Below are 22324 nucleotides of genomic sequence, written 5' to 3'. Positions count from 1 at the left end.
GGACATATTGTCAGGAGAGAACAGTCGCTGGAGAATGATGTCATGCTGGGTAAGATGGAGGGTCAGAGAAAAAGAGGAAGACCCCCAATGAGATGGATCATCCAGGTGGCATCATTGATGGTGTCAAGTGTGACAGCGGTAGTGAGTTTGGCTCAGGATCGGACATTGTTTCGTTCTGTGCATGGGGTCGCTATGAGTCGGTTCCGACTTGATGGCACCTGACAACAACAACAACAGCAACAACAACTAAATTTTCAGACTAAACCAGTAGTCAGAATAAAGAGAGGACAAGAACATTGGAAGAAATACTCTAAAGTAATATTTTGGTAATATTTTATACATTATTAAATTTTCATACCCAAAATGAATTTGCCAAGTTATTGTGCCCTGAAGAAAATCTTATAATGGTTGATCAGGCTGGTGTCATCTGAACTTACTCTCCAATATTAACAACAGTAACAAGTCAAAATTTTTATCATGAAATGATGTGACAGGAAGTACACAGTACTGCCTATGTAGTATTCTTGGCAAAAAAAAAAAAAAAAAAAGAATAATAAACTAATAAACTAATAAATTTAGAGGAATTATGAGACAGGAACATAAATGTTAGGCACATTTGCTGTTAGGTGTCGTCAAGTTGGTTCTGACCCATAGCTACTGTGTGCACAACAGAATGAGACACTGCCTAGTCCTAAGCCATCCTCAAAATAGTTTATGTATGAGTTCATTGTTGCTGCCACTGTGTCAATCCATTTTATTGGGGGTCTTCCTCTTTTCTACTGACCCTCCACTTTTCCAAACATGGTATCCTTATCCATATCCTTATCCATATCCACATTAAGAGTGTTGAAACTTCAACATCCTTACTTCTAAGGAGCATTCTAGCTGTACTTCTTCCAAGACAGATTTGCTAGTTCTTCTGGCAGTCCATGGTACATTCAATATTCTTTTCCAACACCATAATTTAAATGCATTGATTTTAGTCCATTCTTCCTTGTTCCTTGTCCAATTTTCACACAATATGAGATGATTGGAAATTCCATGGCTTCAGTTTGTTACAGTTTAGTTCTCATAGTAACTTTTTGCTCTTTAACACCTTAAAGAGGTCTTTTGCAGCCAATTTGCCTAATGCAGTATTTCATTGATTTGTTGACCGCTGTATTTAACAGTATTGATCTTTTTCCACCTATCATGATGTTATTAGTCCAAGTTGTTAGAATTTTCATGTTTTTACATTGAAGTGCAATCCATACTGAATACTGTTGTCTTTTTTCTTCATAAATAAATATTTCAAGTCCTATTCAATTCCAGCAAGCATAGTTGTGTCGTCTTCATCGGGAACGTTGTTAATGATTCTTCTAATCCTGATGCTGAATTCTCAGATTATTTGCCCAGCATAGAGACTGAATAAGCATGGTGAAAGAATGCAACCCTGATGCATTGTTGTTGTTGTTGTTAAGTGCTGTTGAGTCTGTTGCAACCCATAGCGACCCTGTATAGGGTTTCTGAGGAACCTCTGGTAAGCTTGAACCATCAACCTGCAGTTCAAATGGCTTTGTAATCTGGCGCCACACCAGGACGCTGAACCCTCATGCATACCATTCCTGAATTTAAACTATTTACTATCCCCTTTTTTTGATTGAACAATTGCCTCTTGATCTTTGGACAGGTTTCTGATAAGTTCAAGTAAGTGTTTTGAATATCCATTCTTTGCAAAATTATACATACATTATTATGATCTACAGTCAAATTTCTTTACATAGTAAATAAAGTAAACATGTTCTGGGTTCTCTCTACATTCAGACAAGATGAGACATCAGCAATTGAATCCCTAGTTGGACATCCTTTTCTGAATATGGCTTGAATTTCTGTCAACTCCTTGTTGATAAACTGCTGGAACCAATTTGAGTTATCTTCAGCATAATTTTACTTGTATGCTAATGATATTGTTCGATAATTTTCACATTCTGTTGGATTACCTTTTCTGGAATGGACACAGATATGGAACTCTCCCTATCATTTGGCAAATTTCTTGACATACACTACTGAGTGTTTCCAGTGCTGTATCAGTTTGTTAAAACGTTTCCATTTGTATTCTCTCAGTTCCTAGAGCCTTGTTTTTTTTACCATTGCCTTAAGTGCAGGTTGGACTTCTTCCTTCAATACCATTGACTCTTGATCATATGCTACCTCTGTAAATGGCTGTACATCGACCATTTCTGTTTGATACAGTGACTCTGTATATTTCTTCATCTTTATTTGATGCTTTATGCTTCATTCAATATTTTCCCCATAGAACAATATTGCAAGGTTAGGCTTGAATTTTTCTTCTATTCTTTAAGCTTGAGAAATTCTTGGCATGTTCTTCCCTTTTGGAAGGTTTTAGCAGAGCTTCCAGATGAAGACAGATAAGGAGTAAAACTAGTCTGAATGGGTAGCCACTGAAAACTATATGATTGTCAGATTCAAAATGGCTAATACCGACCATTTCAGGCCACTAATGCCTAATATGGACCTCTGGTGTTGTGCTGTGGGTTAGTGCGCTAAATTGCAAGGTCAGTTTAAAACAGAATGTTGGTGGTACAAGCTCACCAGCTGCTCCTCGGAAGCCCTATATAAGGTTGCTATGAGTTGGAACTGACTGGACAGCACTTAACAACAACAACAATGTCTAAGATATTGATTTCTATTACATTTAATTTTTGACAACTTTCAGTTTTCCTAACTTCATGCTTCATACATTCCACATGCTGATTATTAATGGGTATTTGCAGCAGTTTCTTCTCATATTCAGTTGGGCCCGATCAGGAAATGAAGTTTCTGAAAGCTTTACACCATCCATGTTATTAAGTTTAGCTCCATTCTAAGGAAGCTGCTCTTCCTCAATTCTATTTTGAATTCCTTCTAACCTTCTCATCACCTTGCACATTGTTATAAAATGTTCTGCTACTACTCATAAGGTTTTCAGTATCTAACCCTTCACAAGTGTCTGCCTCTCCTCTTCCTAGTTTGTCTTAGTCTGGGAATTCCGCTTAAACCTGTCCACCCTAATCAACACGTTGTTACTGTTTTAAGTGCCATCAAGTTGATCAAGACTCAGAGCGACCCTATATAGAGCTTCGGAGGAATGGCTGTTGAGTTTGAACTGCTGACCTTGTGGTTCAATCCAACCTTGCAATCCAATGTTTTGTCCTACAGCACCACACCAAGATTACATAAGTGAACCTGCTGGTATTTTCAATACTGGTGGCACAGCAACACACAAGTCACCACAGTAAGACAAACTGGGTTATGTGTGGAGGAGAGGTACATGGTGGTGGTGTAGTTGTGTGCCACCGAGTCAGTTCCAACTCATAACTACATTGTATATAGTTTCTGATGCTATAAACATTTACAGGAACAGAAAGTTTCACCTTTCTCTCTGGGAGTGACCAACAAGTAATCCACTATACTGCAAGGGCTCCTTGGATAGGTACATACTAGTATGTAGAACAAAGATGTCAGTTTGAGGACTAAAGTGAGACTAACCCAAGCCATGGTATTTTCAATAGCCTTGTATGTATGTGAAAGTTAGACAATGAATAAGGAAGACCATTGAAGAATTGAAGCTATAGAGTTATGGAGTTGGAGAAGAATATTTAAAGCATCACGGACTGCCAGAAGAACACACAAATCTGTGTTGCAAGTATTGGCAAAATGCTCCTTAGAAGCCAAGATGGACATACTTTTATAGTTTATATATCATTGGCATGTGTTGAAACAAGAAATCACTATCATTTTTACGGAAAGCATGCTGATCATTTTTCTACTGTATTTGCAAATGTCATGATATATGATAGACCCTCATCTAACTAGGATGTTACAGATTCTAATGACCTCTGGCATACTTCTCTCAACAAGATCCCTCTGTATGTTCAATGTGATAAGTTGGTATTGGTGCTTATCTATCTCTGATATTGGTGGCAATACTTCTGTCTCTCTTTTACTTCATTTTTGCATTTAACCTGGGGCATTATTTTCTGTTGTATTTTCTAGAGTTGTGTTTTGTTTTTTTTTGGTAGACTCACCATAAATACTGAGCCCTTGTAAAGTAGTGGATTTCTAGGTGGGCTGCTAACTGCAAAAGCAGTACTTCGAATCTACCAGTTGCTCCATTGGAGAAAGAGAAGACTTTCTGATCCCTTAAAGATTTATAGCCTTGGAAATGCTGTATAGGGTCGTTATGACTTGGTAACACATATCCACCACCACCACAACCACTATGAATAATATTTTTCAATACCTTATAAGTGATCAAAATATATATGCTGTTCAAAGATAAATCTACCTTTACTTCTCTGAGTGGGATAAAATCACACAAGGAGTGTTTTCTAAATGTTATGTTGAAAATTGATCCAAGAAAGCATTGAATCTATCATGATCTTGCCAAGATACATTTCAATATATACTATAGTCCATATTGATTATACATCACTTCCCTAAAGTCCTATTTGGAGTCCTGGTGTGGGGCTGTGGGTTATTGTGCTGGACTGTAAGTTGATTTGAACCACAAGGTCAGTGGTTCAAGCTCACAAGATGCTCCTCAGAAACCCTATACCGGGTCACTGAGTCGGAACCTACTCGACGACACTTAGCAACAGCGAAGTCCTGTTTGACCAGGGCACAGAAAATACTTAATTTCCCAACCACAGTATTGAAACATGTGCACTTCTCCCCATAGTATTTAAGTGACTTTCTGAAATTCTAATATTTTTCCATTTTAAATCTTTTTATCTTTACTATAGTAACTTTATAAGCTATTTTAGTCTTAGAGAGCTTATTAACCAATTGTACATATTATAGAATTTATACATTCAACAATTAAACTCTAAACTCTACTGGATCTGTGGTCCTTCTAGACAAATCACTCCAGCCAGACATTCTTCATATTTCTTTGGGCAATAATTAGTATTTGACTCCACTAGTTTCTAAGGTATCTCTTTCTTTTAAAATCTTCTCTCCAAGAACACCTAGATTCATGACATTTCTTTTTCTTTTTTATATCTGAAGTTTCTGTTTCTAAGACCTCAAACAATCTTCTAAGGCATTCTTTCTCTTCTTACAACAAAAGAAGTCTGTTCTTCTCTATAATTCTTGCATTCCTAACCTGTTTCACACTGTTCCTATTTGGAAGTTAGAACTAAGGAAGCATATTTCTCAACACAAATTTAATTAATCCTTGATTTCTGAAGAAAATCAGATCTGTAGAGAATACCAGACACACATGTTTCAAATCCTTTTCTTAACCTTTGGATTGCAATAGCTTCAATAATTTATTAATCATTGGATTCAATATGGTATGGCCCTTTGTATTCAAATCCCTCTTCTTTTTCACATTTTCCTTATTAAAATCTTTTCTTAGGAGTGAGAGTCACAGAAAAGATTTCTGAAATCTAAATCCAGGAGAAAAGCTTAAAAGATCAATATATTCAAAGTCAAGTGTGGTCCATTTGGTGGAGGGCAAGTTTTAGCTATGAGTAGTTTACATGAATCCTACTACCGAGATCAAAGATAGTTCAGTCATTTGCCTGATAGTGGAGTAAAAACAATAGAAATGATAGTGTCAAATGAAACTGTGTTTATTGCTTCATAATATTCATTATACCTGCTATTTAAAGGTATGGATATTACTAATTCATAGCATTCTTTATTTAAAATATGAATCAATGTAGAATTCAGATGGTTTATAGGACTGGCTTGCCAGCTGGCTGAAAAATGTAGTGAAAAAACAAAATACTTTTTTCCATCAATTCCTAAAGCCTGACGCCAGAATCAAGAGAAGTCAATGAGAAGTTGGAGGAGTTTGGGAGTGTGTTTAAGAGAAGTACTATGTACAATGTTATGTAAGAGGAAACAAACACAATTTATTCAAAGCAAGACTGCATGGCTAGGCTGTAAGTTATATGTAAAGGAAGTAGGCAGGAAATGAGGGAAGGAAAGAGGATAGCAAAGGGCATATCATGATGTATCCTTTAAGTAATGCTAAGGAATTTGTACTTTTACTAATATAAATAGATGGTCACTGAAATAGTTTAAACAGAGGAATATGATAAGACTATAGAAGTCTAGACGTCACACCAAATTATAAAAGTCATGGTGTAGTGCTGTAGGATAAGCACTGGACTACTAACTGCAAGCTTGGTGGTTCAAACCCACCAGTCACTCCTCGAAAACTGTATACAGGGTCTCTGTGAGTTGGAACCAACTCCATAGCAATTAACAACAAAAATGTCATTACGAAATCAACTCCAGGAATCATAATCCAAGACTGACGTACTTTTAAGTAAATAGCGGGACCTCCAAAAGACTTGGAAATTAAGCCCACACAACATGAATTAAGGCTTTGTAAATAACAAGTGAAGAAATTGGAGCATGTCCTTAAGAAAAATATCAAATTACAGGAGATTATTAATTTCAAAAGCTGAGAACACAAAGAATAAAGATGATTTACCCAGAAAAATTAATAGCCATAGCCCCTAATTGACCACAGGTACTTTCAGGAGCTGTGTAGTGTCAATTCAATTACTCGTAATTTAAGAGCTCTAACAATAATTTATAATAATTTATAAACGAAGCAAAAGAGAAACCCAACATTTTCATAAAGATATTGCTCAAAATCATCGACTTGAACATCTTGTTCCTTTAATAGAAATGTGGCTAGATCAACTGACATTCCTGAAGGATTTGTGTTAAATCCTTAAAGGTACTAGCTATAGAACTGGTGCATTGGCATAATTTAAAGAAACTGAGTGAAAATAAAGGGATCGGATTTAAAGACCTTCTGCTTATGGTAGATATAATTCTGAAAGAAGCTGAAAATAAAGATAGGGACAATAATATGCTAAACTTTCAGATTTCACAAGCTATTGTTTCTCACTACCCAAAACTGTTGGATGTGCACTCTTTAAATGGAGTCTGTCCTTGAATGAATGAATTTTACACTAGGCTTGGAGAACTGAACGATGCTGTGAGAAACCTCTAAGAACTTTTAGAGCCAGATAGTTCTTCATTATATTTACTGATAAGCATAATTGAAAATTATTTAGGTGATTAACAAGGTTTAGCATGAATTGGGACCTGAAAATGTCCAAAATATTAACAACAAACTAGATGAACATGATGGATTTTTCTTAGCATTTCAGATATTTATTAATGATCAGCTTGAAATCTTAGAAATTAATGATACGGATGCTATTGTAACTGCATGAAAGGCATTAAAAATACTTTCATACAAAACAAATCATTTTTCTTATGTAAATTGCATCATTACTAACATCAGATGGATCTTGGCTGAGAGCAGAGCATATCTGAAAGATGGTTACCTGTGCCTTATTGACTTTGCAAAGGCTTTCAATTGTGTAGATCACAACAAGCTATGGACAGCATTTCAGAGATTGAGTATTATAGAACACTTAATTGTGCTCATGAGGACCCTGTACACAGACCAAGAGGCAGCTGTTTGAACCAAACAAGGGAACACCGAATGGTTTAAAATTAGGAAAAGTATGCAGGGTTGTAATCTTTCACCATACTTACTGAATCTGTATAATGAGCAAATAATCCAAGAAGCTGGATTATATGAAGAAAAATGTGACATCAGGATTGGAGGAAGACTCAATAACAACCTGCAATATGCAGATGATACAACCTTGCTTGCTGAAAGTGAAGAGGACTTAAAATGTTTACTGATGAAGATCAAAGAGCACAGCCTTTGGTATGGATTACATCTCAGTGTAAAGAAAAAAAATAATCACCACTGAAGCAATAAATAACATCAATATAAATAGACAAGAAAAGGAGGTATATTGCTGAAACATAAAAGAATGTTACTTAAAACAGCTCCTGTCTCCAGGAGATACTTCTTGCTGGATTTATCTAAACTAACTCAGATGTAAACTAAATTGAAGCACCTCTGAGAATAACAAAATAGATATGGATATTTTTTCTTAGAGAATGTGTACATGAAACAATAGCCTAAAAGATTCCCAGCATGTTCTGTCTCAACCCAAACATAAATCACCAGAGACACAGCAAGTCTAAGTACAAGCACACAGGGGACCAAATGATATGCAAGTTCTCAGGAATAAGGAAGATTATTTTTCCTCATTTAGGCTCTTTGAAGGATTTTTTCAAATATGTTTAAGAGAATACAAAACATTTGTTTAAGTGTTTAAGTTCAACTTTTCCATCAAACACTAAATTCTTATGATGCAATAAGCCAGTCCTTTGAGTATAATCTACCCATTCCAATAGAAAAAAATCATAGTAAAACAAAACCTTATCTTTTGAACCTAGGGATGCAATTATTCATTTTTATTTGTTGTCACATTACTGATGACTGCTGAAGTCAAACTTAGTTTAGAAAGGACCCAAAATAGAGCTTATTTTAGCAAGCAAATGAACTGATTCTATTGGAATGTTACAAAGTGTGCTCTAAGTGATTTTTAAAGATTGGTTCGTTAACTTGTTTTGGGAAATTGTATGCAGAATGATGTAATATCAATGACTTAGAACTGCTAGCTTGTTCATTAGCATATCATCTGGGAAATCTAAATTGTCTTAGGTGAAATCGCTTTTAGTTCAACTATATCAGTGTTCAGTATATGAAAATGAATATCGGTATATATGACTGTGTGACGAAAGGTGTGAGAAGACAGCACTTGAATTTTTCATATATGTCTTTCTCCTTGTTTATTCTCTTTTGGATACAGTATTTTGGATGACTACATAGTGATTGTAAAGGACAGGGAGATAATAAAGAGTGCCATTTTCTGGAATGTGAATGAAGAGAGGAAGATGATATATTTAAGTGGGGAATAGCTAAGACATTTTAATATTATACTCATGTGACTTTTGATCACATTCTCCTATTGGTCATTCCCCTCCACAGTGTGAATGCCACCTTTTCAATATAGACTTGCCAAACCCACATATCTCAGATATTTTTGCTGTACGGGTGCACACGTGGGTTTTTTTCAACAATGTAAAGTATGCATGCCTTCCAAAGACTATTGTTTTCAAAGATTATTATTATTTCTGACTACACTTCTCTAGTCATACGCTTTCTTTTGTTATATTAATCCATATGTCTATAAAAATATCACAATGATATTCAACAAGCTTTACATAATGGAAGTTTTATTTACATTACATGACTATAGAAAATCCAATACTTTTTTTTTTTTTAAATCATAGTTGATTAGTGAGATAACTAGGATTTAAACCTGGTTAATTTAGCGCAAACAGTTAAGCGTTCAGCTGATAACTAAAAGTTTGGCCAATCAAACACATGCAGTGTTGTCTTGGGAAGCTATCCTGATGACTTGCTTCCAAAAGGTCACAGCCAAGAAAACCCTAAGGAGGACAGTTCTACTCTGACATACATGGAGTCTTAAGTCAGAATCTGCATAACACGAACTGGTTTGGTTTGGTGGTTTGTTTTTAGAAAGAAAGCCCTTATCTCTTACTTGTATTATCTGTGCAAATATATCACAATTTTCTATCATCTTCATAAAAAATTGACCATGTTATATTAGTCCCACTATATACTTGGGTTTTTTAGTGGCTCATCTGATTCTGATATCTTGTGCACTGAAAATATTTTTTTTGAAAGTACTAATAAAGAATGTTTTGATAAATAATTGCAGAGATGGTTTATAAAATATTAACAAATAAAAGAAACTATGGATAATATTTACTCCAAATAAAAATGATAGAGTAAAAGTTGATATGAATAGTTGATATTTTGTTAAGTGCCATCGAGTAGGTTCCCACCCATAGAGACTCTCTATAACGTTTTCATGAAGCAACTGGTGAGCTTGAACCTCTGACCTTTTGTTTCAAACCAACTTTGCAGTCTAGCACATTAATCCACAGCACCACATTAGGACTCCTATGAAAAGTATACCAACAAATAAATATAGAAAAAATAAAAGAAAACATCATCATTTCACAACCAATGTACTAATACTTGATTCAAAAAGAAATCATCCGGGCAGAGAGTCATAGGTTCTGGGCCTTCCGGACCCAAGGCCTCCTCCAAAAACATGTTTTGCCAGATCCTCAGTCAGGCCAAGAAACTTCCGAGCTTGATACCTCTCTTCGTATTTATTGAAGCTGGAGGTACTGGAGCAGCACTCTATGTCATGTGTCTGACATTGTTTAATGCAGATGCTAGTTGGGACAGAAAGACTAACCCAGAACCATGGAGCAAACTGGGTGCCAATGAGCAATACAAATTCTACTCAGTGAATGTGGATTACAGCAAATTGAAGAAAGAATGCCCTTGCTTCTAAATGAAATGTTTTCCCTTAAAGCTACTTAGAATGAAGATCTATCAGAAGTCATCCACACAATTTTCCACTTGGCCAGGATATTTTTCTTCCTTAAATGCATGAAATCATGTTGATGTATCATGTTGAGATTTACACTTAATAATAAATATCTGAGACTTGAAAATAAAAGGATCATCTGTTTTTGTACTAAAATCACTGGATGAAAAACTTGTGGAGCAATGCCTTCATATAGTCTCTAAACCCACACATCTGCCAGCTTGTCACATTGTGGTAGTTCGCCTGTTTCTGTAATGCTGAAAGCTGTCGAGGTCCTATGTTGGGTTCCAACCTCGACAAGGAAGTGTGGGTGTCACGAAGAAGGGAGATTGGTGGTGAAAGGGATAGAGAAAGAGAGAGACGAAATATATACAAAAAAGACAGACACACACGGATATGATGCAAGCTGGCAGGTAGGCAGATCCGCAAACATATTGCCTAGCATTGCACACAGAACTCACTCTACCTCAGTCTTTTATTCTCTTTTTTAGAGAGGGATTTGTTACAAAGGAAGGATGTAATTCACAAAGGGAGGATGTAATTCACAAAGGGAGGATGTGATTCTTTAGATAAGACAGGATACTGAACTGAAATGTGATTACTCATTCAAAACAGGACATAATGATTCACAGGAACAACTTTTAAAATATTTTCATAGTTTTTCTTAACAATCTAACATTTTTATTTTTACAGAAAAAAGGTTCAATCAAGCTGTTATATATTAACTTTTAGGCTTAAATAATCTAGAGCAGCAACATGCGTTTTCTCAAAGATACTTAACATAAAGCAAGGTTCCTGAAAGGAGCCAAGCTGTCTCTGTACACTTTGCAAGCTTTTGTTTGTGAGCAAGATCTCAGGGACTGGGCTTCATTTATCTATATCTAAAATGCTACATTGTTCTTAATTATCACATTCCTATATACTTTCAGGAGGAAGGAGAGCATCTGGGTTAAACTGAGTATATTCAGAGGTAGTTTAATGGTGCTGCCACTATTATCCTCTAATCCAACATTCCCAGAATTTACCATTCCACTTTATTTACAAACCTTGGGTAGTTTTTCTCTAAAAACCTTTTTCTCATATTCCCAATATACCTGTTCCTGGCCTTTCTGAATTATCTGAGGAAACTTTTTACTGCCTCAGCTCTAAAAAGGCGTTTCAAACCAATTATTGTTCATGGATGTCAAACATAACTGAACAATCAAATAAGGAGCAGTTCTGACATTCATCCCAGGTGGCTATCGCTTGTTCCTCAGAAAGATTTGTTCCCAGGACTCCATGCATTGCCAACACAGTGGAGGCATTAAGAGAGGCATTGTAAAAGAAACCATTTTCTCAGAAGCTACAATTACTGGAGTTAGAAGCATAGAATGAACAATATTAGGACCAAAGAAAATAATAGAGGTGGCCAACCAGTGAGTTCGCAAAAGCAATGAACTCAGGCATCAGGAGGTCACTTCCTTTGGCCCTCAGGGTCCATGGCTCGCTATCCTGAGAAGCGCCCCGGGGTTGGATTTTCATCCATGTTGTCACAGGGCCACAACGTCTCAGTACTTGCGTCCCCAACAGGAAGCTATGCAAACAACAAGGTCGCCTATGGTGAACAGATTTCAGCAGAGCTTCCAGACTAAGAACAGACTAGAAAGGAGGAATTGGCAGTTAATTTCTGAGGGATTAGCCCCTGAAAACCTTATGAACAGCAGATAAACTTGTCTAGTATAATGCCAGAAGATGAATCACTCAGGTTGGAAGACACTTAGATTATGACTGAGGGAGAACTGTCGACTCAAAGTAGAATAAATTTTAATGGCATGGAAGGAGCAAAGTTTTGGGGACCTTCATTTGCGGATTAAGCATGTCTCAAAATGAGAAGAAACACCTAAAACTTTCATTGATAATCAGAACATAGAATGTATGATATATGAATCCAGGAAAATTATAAGTCATAAAATGTTAATTGGAATGTATAAATATCAATATCCTAGGCATAAATGAGCTGAAATGGACTGACATCAGCCACTATGGGTCAGACAATCATATGGTTTACTATGCTTGCATGGCAGATTGAAAAGGAATGGTGTCCCATTTATAGTCAAAAGGAAATTTCAAGATATGTCTTGAAATACAGTGCAGTCTATGATAGGAACAATATCCATATGCCTGTATGAAAGACAAGTAAATACTATTATTTTTTCAAATTTAGATACAATCACAAAAACAAATGATGGAGAAATTGAAGAATTCTACCAACCTCTACAGTTTGAAATTGATCATTTAATCAAAATGCATTGATGATTACTAGTGATTGGAATGTGGCAATTGGAAACATAGAGGAAGGACAGTAGATGGGAAATATGGACTTGATCAAAATTATTCAGAAGACTACATGATAGAATATTATAATACCAATGACTTTATTGCACCACCTTTTTAAAACAACATAAAACTCAACTCTACATATGAACCTTACCAAATGAAACACACAGGACTCAAATTAACAATATCTGTGGGAAATAATGAAGGAGAAGGTCAATATCATCAGCTAAAAGAAGGCAGGAATTAACCATGAAGCAGAACACTAAAGCTAGAGAAAATTAAAATAAAGTATGACCTTGAGCTAGAATATGATTTTGAGTGTGTCCTACCTGAATTTAGAGACCATCTCAAGAGCAAATTTCAAGCATTTAAAACTAATTATCGAAGACCAGAAATGCTGTGGAATGCCATCAAGAACATTATACATTAAGAGAGTAATGTTGTTGTTGTTGTTGTTGTTGTTAGGTGCCATTGAGTCGGTACTGACTCATAGCGATCCTATGCACAACATAACGAAACACTGACCTGTCCTGGGCAAACCTCATCCCACAATTGTTGACACTCTTGAGCCCATTGATGCTGCCACTTTGCCACCCCATCTCGATGGGGGTCTTCCTCTTTTTCTCTGACCCTCCACGTTACCAAACATGAAATCTTTCTCCACAGACGGGTCCCTCCTGACAATATGTCCAAAGTATGATAGATGAAGTTTGGCTATCCTGGCCTTCAAGGAGCACTCTGGCTGCAATTCCACCAACAAAATCTGTTTGTTCTTCAGGCAGCCCATGGCACTTTCAATATTCTCCTCCAACACCATAACTCAAATGCATCAGTTCTTCTATGGTCTTTCTTATTCACTGTTCAGATTTGCATGCATATGAGTTTATCGAAAATACCAAGGCTTGGGTCAGGCACATTAGTCCTAAAGCTAACATCTTTTCTCTTTGACACTTTTAAAAGGTCTTTTGCAGTAGATTTGCCTAATACAATACATCGTCTGATTTCTTGACTGCTGCTTCCATGAGTGTTGATAGTTGATCAAGGAGAATAAAGTCCTTGACAACTTTGATCTTTTCTATGTTGATCAGAATGTGGTTTATTGGTTCAGTGGTGAGGATTTTTGTTTTCTTTACATTGAGATGTAATCCACACCGAAGGTTGTGATCTTAGATCTTCGTCAAGAAGTATTTTAAGTCCTCTTCATTTTCAACAAACAAGGTTGCATCATAAGCATATTGCAGGTTGTTAATGAGTCTTCCTCCAATCCTGACGCCACGTTTTTCTTCACAGAACCCAACTTCTCAGATTATTTGTTCAGAATACAGGTTGGATAAGTATAGTTAAACAATAAAACACTGTCACACACCTTTATTAATTTTAAATCATTCTGTGTTCCCATGTTCTGTTTAAACAACTGCCTCTTGGTCCATGTACAGATTCCTCATGAGCACAATTAAGTGTTCTGGAATACTCATACTTTGCAGTGTTGTCCATAGCTTGTCATGATCCACACAATCAAAAGCCTTTGCATTGTCAATAAAGTACAGGTAAGCACCTTTCTGGTATTCTCTGCCTTTCAGCCAAGATCCATCAGACATCAGCAGTGATATCCCTAATGCCATGTCCTTTTCTGAATCCAGCTTGAACCTCTGGAGGTTTTCTGTCAAGCTATGCTTGCAGCCATTTCTGTATTACCTTTAGTAAAACTTTACTCACATGGAATATCAATGTTATTGTCTGATGATTTCCACATTCTGTTGGATCACCTCTCTTTGGAATGGGCACAAATACGGATCTCTTCCAATCAGTTGGCCAGATAGTTGTCTTCCACTACTGCCTCACTTTCTTGAAAGATTTCAATTTTTATTCCCTCAATTCCTGGTGCCTTGTTCTTTGCCAATTCCTTCAATGCACCTTGGACTTCTTCCTTCAGTATCATTGTATCTTGATCATATACTACCTCGTGATATGGTTGAAAATCAACCATTTCCTTTTGGTACAGTGACTTTGTGTATTCCCTCCATCTTCTTTTAATGCCTTCTGCATCATTCAATAATTTGCCCAGAGAACCCTTCAATAATGAAAATCAAGGCTTAATTTTTTTCTTCAATTCCCCCAGCTTGAGAAATGCTTAGCATGTTCTCCCTTTTTTGGTTTTCTGACTCCAGATCTTTGCACATCTTGTTGTAATATTTGACTTTGTTTTCTCAAGCTGACCTTTGAAATTTTCTGTTCAGCTCTTGTACCTCCTCATGTCTTCCATTTTCTTTAGCATCTCTATGCTGGAGAACACTTTCAGTGTCTCTTCTGACATCCAATTTGATCTTTTCCTTCTTTCTTGTCTTCTTAATGACTTTTTGCTTTCTTCCTGTATGATGTTCTTGATGTCATCCCACAATTCTTCTGGTCTTGGGTCTTTAGTGTTTAATGTATCAAATCTGTTCTTCAGACGATCTCTAAATTCAGGTGGGATATTTTCAAGGTCATATTTTGGCTCCCATAGGCTTGTTTTCATTTTCTTCAGCTTCAGTTTGAATTTGAACAGGAGCAATTAATGATCTGTTCCACAGTCTACCCCTGGTCTTGTTTTGACTGATGATAGAGAGCTTTTTAATTGTCTCTTTCTGCAAATGTAGTCTATTTGATTTCTGTGTATTCCATCGGGTGGGGTCCATTTATATAATCTTCTCTTATGCTGTCTAAAGAAGGTATTTGAAATGAACAAATCATTGATTTTGCAGAATTCTGTCATGCAATCACCAGCATCATTTCTATCACCAGGGCCATGTTTTCCAACTACTAATTTCTTCCTCTTTGTTCCCAACCTTAGCATTCCTATCCAGTAATGATCGATACATCTTGATTGCCTGTTTGATCAATTTCAGATTAAAGTAGTTAGTAGAATTCTTCTATTTCTCCTCACCTGTTTTAGTTGTTGGTTCATAAATTTGAATAATAGTGTTATTAACTGGTTTTCCCTGTAGGCGCATAGATATTATCCTGTCACAGACAGCACTGTTCCTCATGACTGATCTGGATATGTTCTTTTTGACAATGAATGCAACACCATTCCTCTTCAATCTGTCATTCGTAGTATAGTAAACCATGTGGTTGTCAGATTCAAAATGGCCACACCAGTCCATTTCAGCTCACTAATGCCTAAGATATTGATGATTATGTGTTCCATTTCATTTTTGACAATTTTCAAATTTCCTAGATGCATCCATATTCTCATTATTAATGGATGTTTACAGCTGTTTCTCTTTATTTTGATTTGTGCCCCATCAGCAAATGAAGGTTCTTAAGGCTTTATTTCATTCACATCATCATGGTCAACTCTACTTTGAGGACGCAGCTCTTCCTCAGTTGCATTTTGAGTGCCTTCCAACCTGAGGGTTTCATTTTCCGGCACTATATGTGATGTTGTTTCTTGCTATTCCTAAGGTTTTCAATGACTAAATGTTCAGAAGTAGTTCCTCACTCCTTCTTCTTAGTCTGTCTTCATCTGAAAGCTCATCTGAAACCTGCCCACCATGGGTGACCTTGCTATTATTTAAAATATCTGTGGCATAGCTTTCAGAATCACAGAAACTCACAAGCCACCACAGTACAACAATCTAAAAGCACTGAAGAAAACTTTTAAGTCTTGACTTGAAATATTGATGCATGGGCAGAATAGTGAATGATGCAAGAATCATCAAAACAAAAAATTCCAATCAGAATAGTATCTTCCAAGGTAATCTGCTAGGCCACTTTAATTCAAAGCAGAGAGGTCAGCTAAGAAATTTATAGACTATTTTTGGAGATCCCAAAGTTAAAATGTTTATAGATTTTTATCATAGGACACATTATGACCATCTTTCTTTGGACAGATTTCTTTCCAGTCATTTGGCCAGGTAGCGATCTTTCAATTAACTTGACATAGATAAGTAGGTGACACCAGTGCTGTATCAGTTACGTGCTATAAGATACACAAATTCCATTTCTAGGCATATACTTGTACCATTCTTTGAAATAGCCAATAAGTGGGAATATACAAATGTCTGATGAACATAGAAACAAACTGTGATATATGCACCCAATAGAATATTGTTCAATTACAAAAACAGTTGATGTGCAAAATGGATGATAAAAATACGTTATTTGCAGAGAAAGAAGTCATTCAAAAAATGCCATCTATCATATAATTTCATTTAAATGAAATTTTAAGAATAAAAGGGAAGTAGATTAATTAATTAATTCAATCTAAATTCATGAAGTCTGAAAGTTGTAATGGGTATGGTAATGGCAGATGGAGGTGAATGATGAAATATTATGGAATTAAGTAATGATAATGGTTGTACAGCTTTGTGACAATACCAAAAAACACTAAATTTATTTTAAATTTGAATTTTATAAAAATTAAAACAAAACAAATTGAAACATATTCCTCAAAACATATTCCTCATTGGGAATTTTGATTTTATGGCACATAAAAAGTGTGGGTCTTATATTAATGGTGATGGAATAATTTGGAAAAGGATAGTGGTTATAGATGGAAAATATGAATCAATGTAATAATATCTGGGAAATAATCAGTGTTACCAATTATGTATGTAGGAATTGTTGAATTAGAAAATGTTGTATTGTTTTATTGTGTGTATTTTCACCACACACACAAAGAAAAACGTATAGGAACAGTCTAGATTGAGGAGACTAAAAAGAGATGACAAACCAAATGCCCATGCAGCCCACTGTTGCCTTTTTGGAGTCCTGTTTTGGTACCATAGTATCAGCCGTGGGCTGCTAAACAAAAGGTTGGTGGTTCAAACCCACCAGCAGCTCTTTGGAAACCCTCTACAGGGTTGCTATGAGTAAGAATTGATTCTATAGCACATAACAACAACAAACTAAATGCAAATGACAATTAACTGCAAAACAGAGTCCTGGGCTGAAAAAAAAAAGTGTTACAAAGAACATTAAAAAATAAAGTGTTACAAAGAACATTAATGAGATATTGGGAGAAATTTGAATTTGACACTAGATTAAGTAGCTTGCAGTAACTCCGTTTTTGAAATTTAGTTTTTATTATAACCAAGTATTATTTATTCTATTTCTACTCTGAAATTCATTGATTATTTCTTTTTGATCTAGTAGATGATCCATTTTTGTGAATCTTTCATGAGTACTTCAGAAAAAGGTATACTTCATCTCATCTGAGTTTAATATTCCATATATATAAACTATCCTTTATTGGTTCTGTTTATTGGTTGTATGTTTTAGCTATTTTTTGTATCTATTTATTTTTGTCCACATGATCTGTCCTAAAGTGATGCATTAAAGTTTCTTATTGCTAGTGTGTTTCTGTTTCTTCTGGCATCTCCTATAGCTGTTTGATATTGGCAGTTTCTGCATTATTAGGTGCATAAATTTGCTTAACTTCCTTTGTTCTATAATGGAGCTCTTAAAGTGATAAAGTACCATTTTTTACCTTGTTTAATGCTTGACATCCACTTTGGTATTAGGATTACAAACTCTCTTTTCCTTTCAATTGCCTTATAAATTTTTAAGTGTGTATTCATGTTTTACCTATTTGAATTCTTGCATTTAAAAAAATTCTGTCACTTGGATATAGCATAAAGTATGTAAGTATTTTTCTTAAATAGGTAAATTAAACTCATTGTCATTTACTGTTATGGCCCTTTTATCTCAATTCTGTCATATTTTCTAATGTTCTCATTATTATTTTTTGTTTGTATTTAATTTTTATTCTTGTATATTCTTGACTTGATGGCAGTGGATTTCAGTTGGTTTGGATTTTTTATATTTATTTGGCATGGCTATATTATTCCTCAAATCTCGTTAGATTTAGGAAGTTTTTCATTCTGTTGCAGTAGTTAATGTTATTTATATTATTATATTTTTCCCAAGTCTTCATTTCCTGTTTTTCTACTCAACTTTTTTCCATTCTGTCAGTTTTATATGGTGTCCTTTGAATTGCCATTCTCTTACGCTAAAATCTATATTATTCTATTCTTTGTTCTTTTCCTCACATATTAATATTTCCTCTTTGTTGTAAAAAATACTGTTGATAGATTGATTTTCAAAATATGAATCCACTCTTATTTTAATCTTAATTCTATTATTAAATATATGAATCATTTGATATACTTTTACAATGTTGTTTTAAATATTTCTTGGTTAATTGAACTTATCCTTACATATATTTCTACAAAAGCTTCTAGAGTAGTGCTTGAGTTCTGGCACATTCAAAATTGTTTTGCTATGATGGTAGAATTTTTTTTTTTTTTTTAACTTTTATTGTTAATTGAGTGAGTGAAGGTTTACAGGGCAGATCATCAGTTCAGTGCAATGATTACTATCCCCCCCATGCACCATCAGCTACAAGTATTTACCTTTATTATTATTATTATTATTTTATGTATGTATACAACATTGAAAAAATATATTTGTTTAAATGTCCAAAGAGCACATTTTACAAAGCCAGCCTCCTGCCCCCAGGCACACTGCTGCTGTATCTCGCTTTGTTATCACTTCTGCCACCATCACTATTATCACTGCTCTTCTGGTTAGGATCCCTCACTCCTCTCTTGCTCTTCCCTTTTGATGGTGCTAGGGTCCTCTGTTCCTAAAATGACAGATTCACTGGTCCTCCCTTTTAGTTACACCTCTTCTACAGTTACAGTTGTGACAATCATCATTAGTCCTGATAACAATTACTCACAATTGAATCATAAAATCCTATCCCCATCATTACCAGACCCATCTGGACAAGAGGAAAACTATTCAGTGGAGAGTCTATTTTACTCCTCTCAATCTGACACTAAGCACGCTCATGAAAGTTTGTTAGCCAGCCACTCTATGCCTTTAGAGCCCCCCAGTTTTGATAGTCGAAATCTAAGTTGCCCGTCCCTATCAACCCAGTGTACTGAGGAAGCAAGCTTCATCTATGATATGAAGAATCCACCCTTTTCATTTGGAATTATGGAATCAGAGTTAGAAGAACAACAAGATTTGTACTTTAAGTTTCTTGTATTACTCTTTATTTCAGTAAAATTTCTTGCAAATGCTGTGTCATTTTGCCTTATTTTGTATATTGTTTTAGAAGAATCTTATACCATTTTGATTATCTTGTATTTGTAATCTATTCTACTGTATTATTTTGGCTTGAGGCCCTAAGAATTTTTTTCAGTCTATTAAGTTTAATACTTTCACCAAAATATATGTCAGAGTTATTAATTCTTGGCCAAATTTTCCTGGTAATCAGAAACCTCTTCCAAGGTATAATTCACATCTTCTTTTGTTCCTGGTAACTTTTTTTTTTTATATATAACTTCTGTTTTAAATATTATTTCTGTTCAGTTGTTTTGACTTCCTTCTTCAGGATCACCATTTTGCACGTGTTCAAATGCAAGTACCTGACTTTTCTCTTGAACCATTTTTGCTTTACCTCATTTTACTTTCTCTTTATTTCATTTTCACATTCTTGGCTGGTTTCCTGTTCTTCAATGTCCTTTATTAAGTATTCATTTGAATCTGATCCCCCTTAGACACCTTGTAATTTAGTCTTCTTTTCTGGTATGATTTTGTCTTTTTCTCACATTACTCTTCTAAATGTATGCTACTTTCATTTCAGTTACTTCTGCTTTGTGTGCATGAATGTTCTCGTTTTCATAATCTTGATTTAAGGTATTTTGTTCTATACTGTCAAATTCATATTTGAAAATTTTTATTCATTTTGGAGTTCTCTATTAGAGTTATCTTCAGCTTCACTGATGACACTTTTGTGAGATAAGTTTTCATGAACAGAAAACCTTCTATTTATATTTTCTGGCTTGTTTTACTCTTGTTTATTAATGGATGTTTTCTAATTTTCTATTGCGATTCATTTTACAATCAGAGTTCTTAATTTGGAAGTGCCTATGTCTATCAGTCTATAATCTTTTGTACAGTCTCCTGTATGGAGTGTTTTATTAATGCGGCAAAGATATGAAAGAGATGTTCTTTTTCATTTCTTCAGAAATAAAATTTCTCCCTATCATTCTCTTTTTTCATTTTCAATGCTGTATCTCAGAGCAATATCACATCTTTATATCATTCATTCTCCCTCGGAACCAATGTATTTTGGAGGTAGTCACTTTTTAAAACCCGTTTTGTAAATTATCTATTTCAGTCTATGTTCAGTACTTTGCCATTTCATGCTGCATTTTTCTTTTATTCTGGAAATGCTTTTTGTCTGATTTCTATAAGCACCTCCTCTTTGCTCTATATAATGGAGACATTAAACCTCCTCTTCTTTTCAATCTAAATTCCCAGACTGGCAGTGGTGGATAGGCATGAGGAGTATACGGGAATGAATTTTGTAGTCTACTTGATAAATGACTTGAAGATATTATGTTCTCTGTCTCCTGGTATTGCTGAAGGTGTGGGTCTCTGACATTTTCATTTGTTGTTGTCATTGTCTGTTTTGGTGACAGTGTGAAGAGCGTGTAAGAATTGGACTTCCATTGCTTTTCTGTATATGATTCTTTAATAAAATATATATAAACTTTCCAAAGAAGGCAGCAATTCACTTGCCACAACAGTGCTAATGCAGATTATTGTAATGATCTATTTCCCTCTCTCTCTGTCTGTATTTCTGTCATATTTCCCACTTTTCCTCTGCTGACCACTTACAATAGCTCTTGTGCTACCTTATTTTTTAAGAATTTAATTGAGATATAATTAATATAACATATATTTGAACTATTTAAAATATAAAATTAAATAGTTTAATAAATTAACATATAAATATAATCATTAACACTGCTAATTTTAGAATGTTTCATTATCTCAAAAAGAAACTCTGGCCCCTTTCCAAGACTGAAACTCAAAGGGAATACATGAACAGGCATGTAAAATTGCTGTTGGTCACATTGGTCTACTGGTGAGTGGAAGTGAAAGAAAGGCAGCAATGAAGATATGGCCTGAGTTTGACCACATTCCATGGACTCCCATTGACCTGGAGGATGAGAGCGAGAAGAGGAATGTCTGGTTGGTCCAAAGTGTGGTGAGACCTGGAGACTCCTGAGCCCATGGACAAGGACAAAGCCATGGAAGGCAAGAGCTGAGAGTGAAGCACCCAACTGATACTGAAGTGAGGAGAGATGCACAAGAGCACCAAAACTTGTAGACAGTACCCATTCAATCTAGCTTTGATGGTTTGACGATCAGAATAAGACTAGAGGGAGATATAAAAATAATTTTTGATAAAGGAAACAAGTATAAATTGCTACAGTTTGATGAAATTGACCTATACTTATGAATGTAGCAGCTCAAATACCAACTGATAGGGAAGGAATCTTCACATCAAGTATCAACCCTATTTCCTCTGTATACAGGGTTGATAGGGACGAACAATTTTGACATTGGCTACATAAAATGGGGGCCTTTAAAGGCATGAAGTGATTGGCTTAGTATTTTTCAAGAAGGAGTACAGTTTAAGAGTGTGCGGGGGAAGATAGAGTCCCCACTGAATAGTTTTAACCATGTCTCAATGGGTCTGGTGAAAAGAGCTGGGGATAAGATTCATATGGTTCAATAGTGAGTAATTGTTATCATGACTAATTGCAACTGTCATAACTATAAAGGTAGAAGTT

The 22324-nt window shown here is 35.3% G+C and overlaps 1 pseudogene; it reads left to right on the top strand.

Annotated features, from left to right (window-relative positions):
• Positions 1–6267: 6267 nt before the first annotated feature.
• On the top strand, positions 6268–10334 carry LOC102811797 (annotated as a pseudogene).
• The last annotated feature ends 11990 nt before the right edge of the window (positions 10335–22324 follow it).

Source organism: Chrysochloris asiatica, unplaced genomic scaffold, assembly GCF_000296735.1.
Source record: "Chrysochloris asiatica unplaced genomic scaffold, ChrAsi1.0 scaffold00136, whole genome shotgun sequence".
Lineage (NCBI taxonomy): Eukaryota > Metazoa > Chordata > Mammalia > Afrosoricida > Chrysochloridae > Chrysochloris > Chrysochloris asiatica.
Note: the sequence above shows the minus strand (reverse complement) of the source record. Positions and strands in the feature narration are given on the sequence as shown.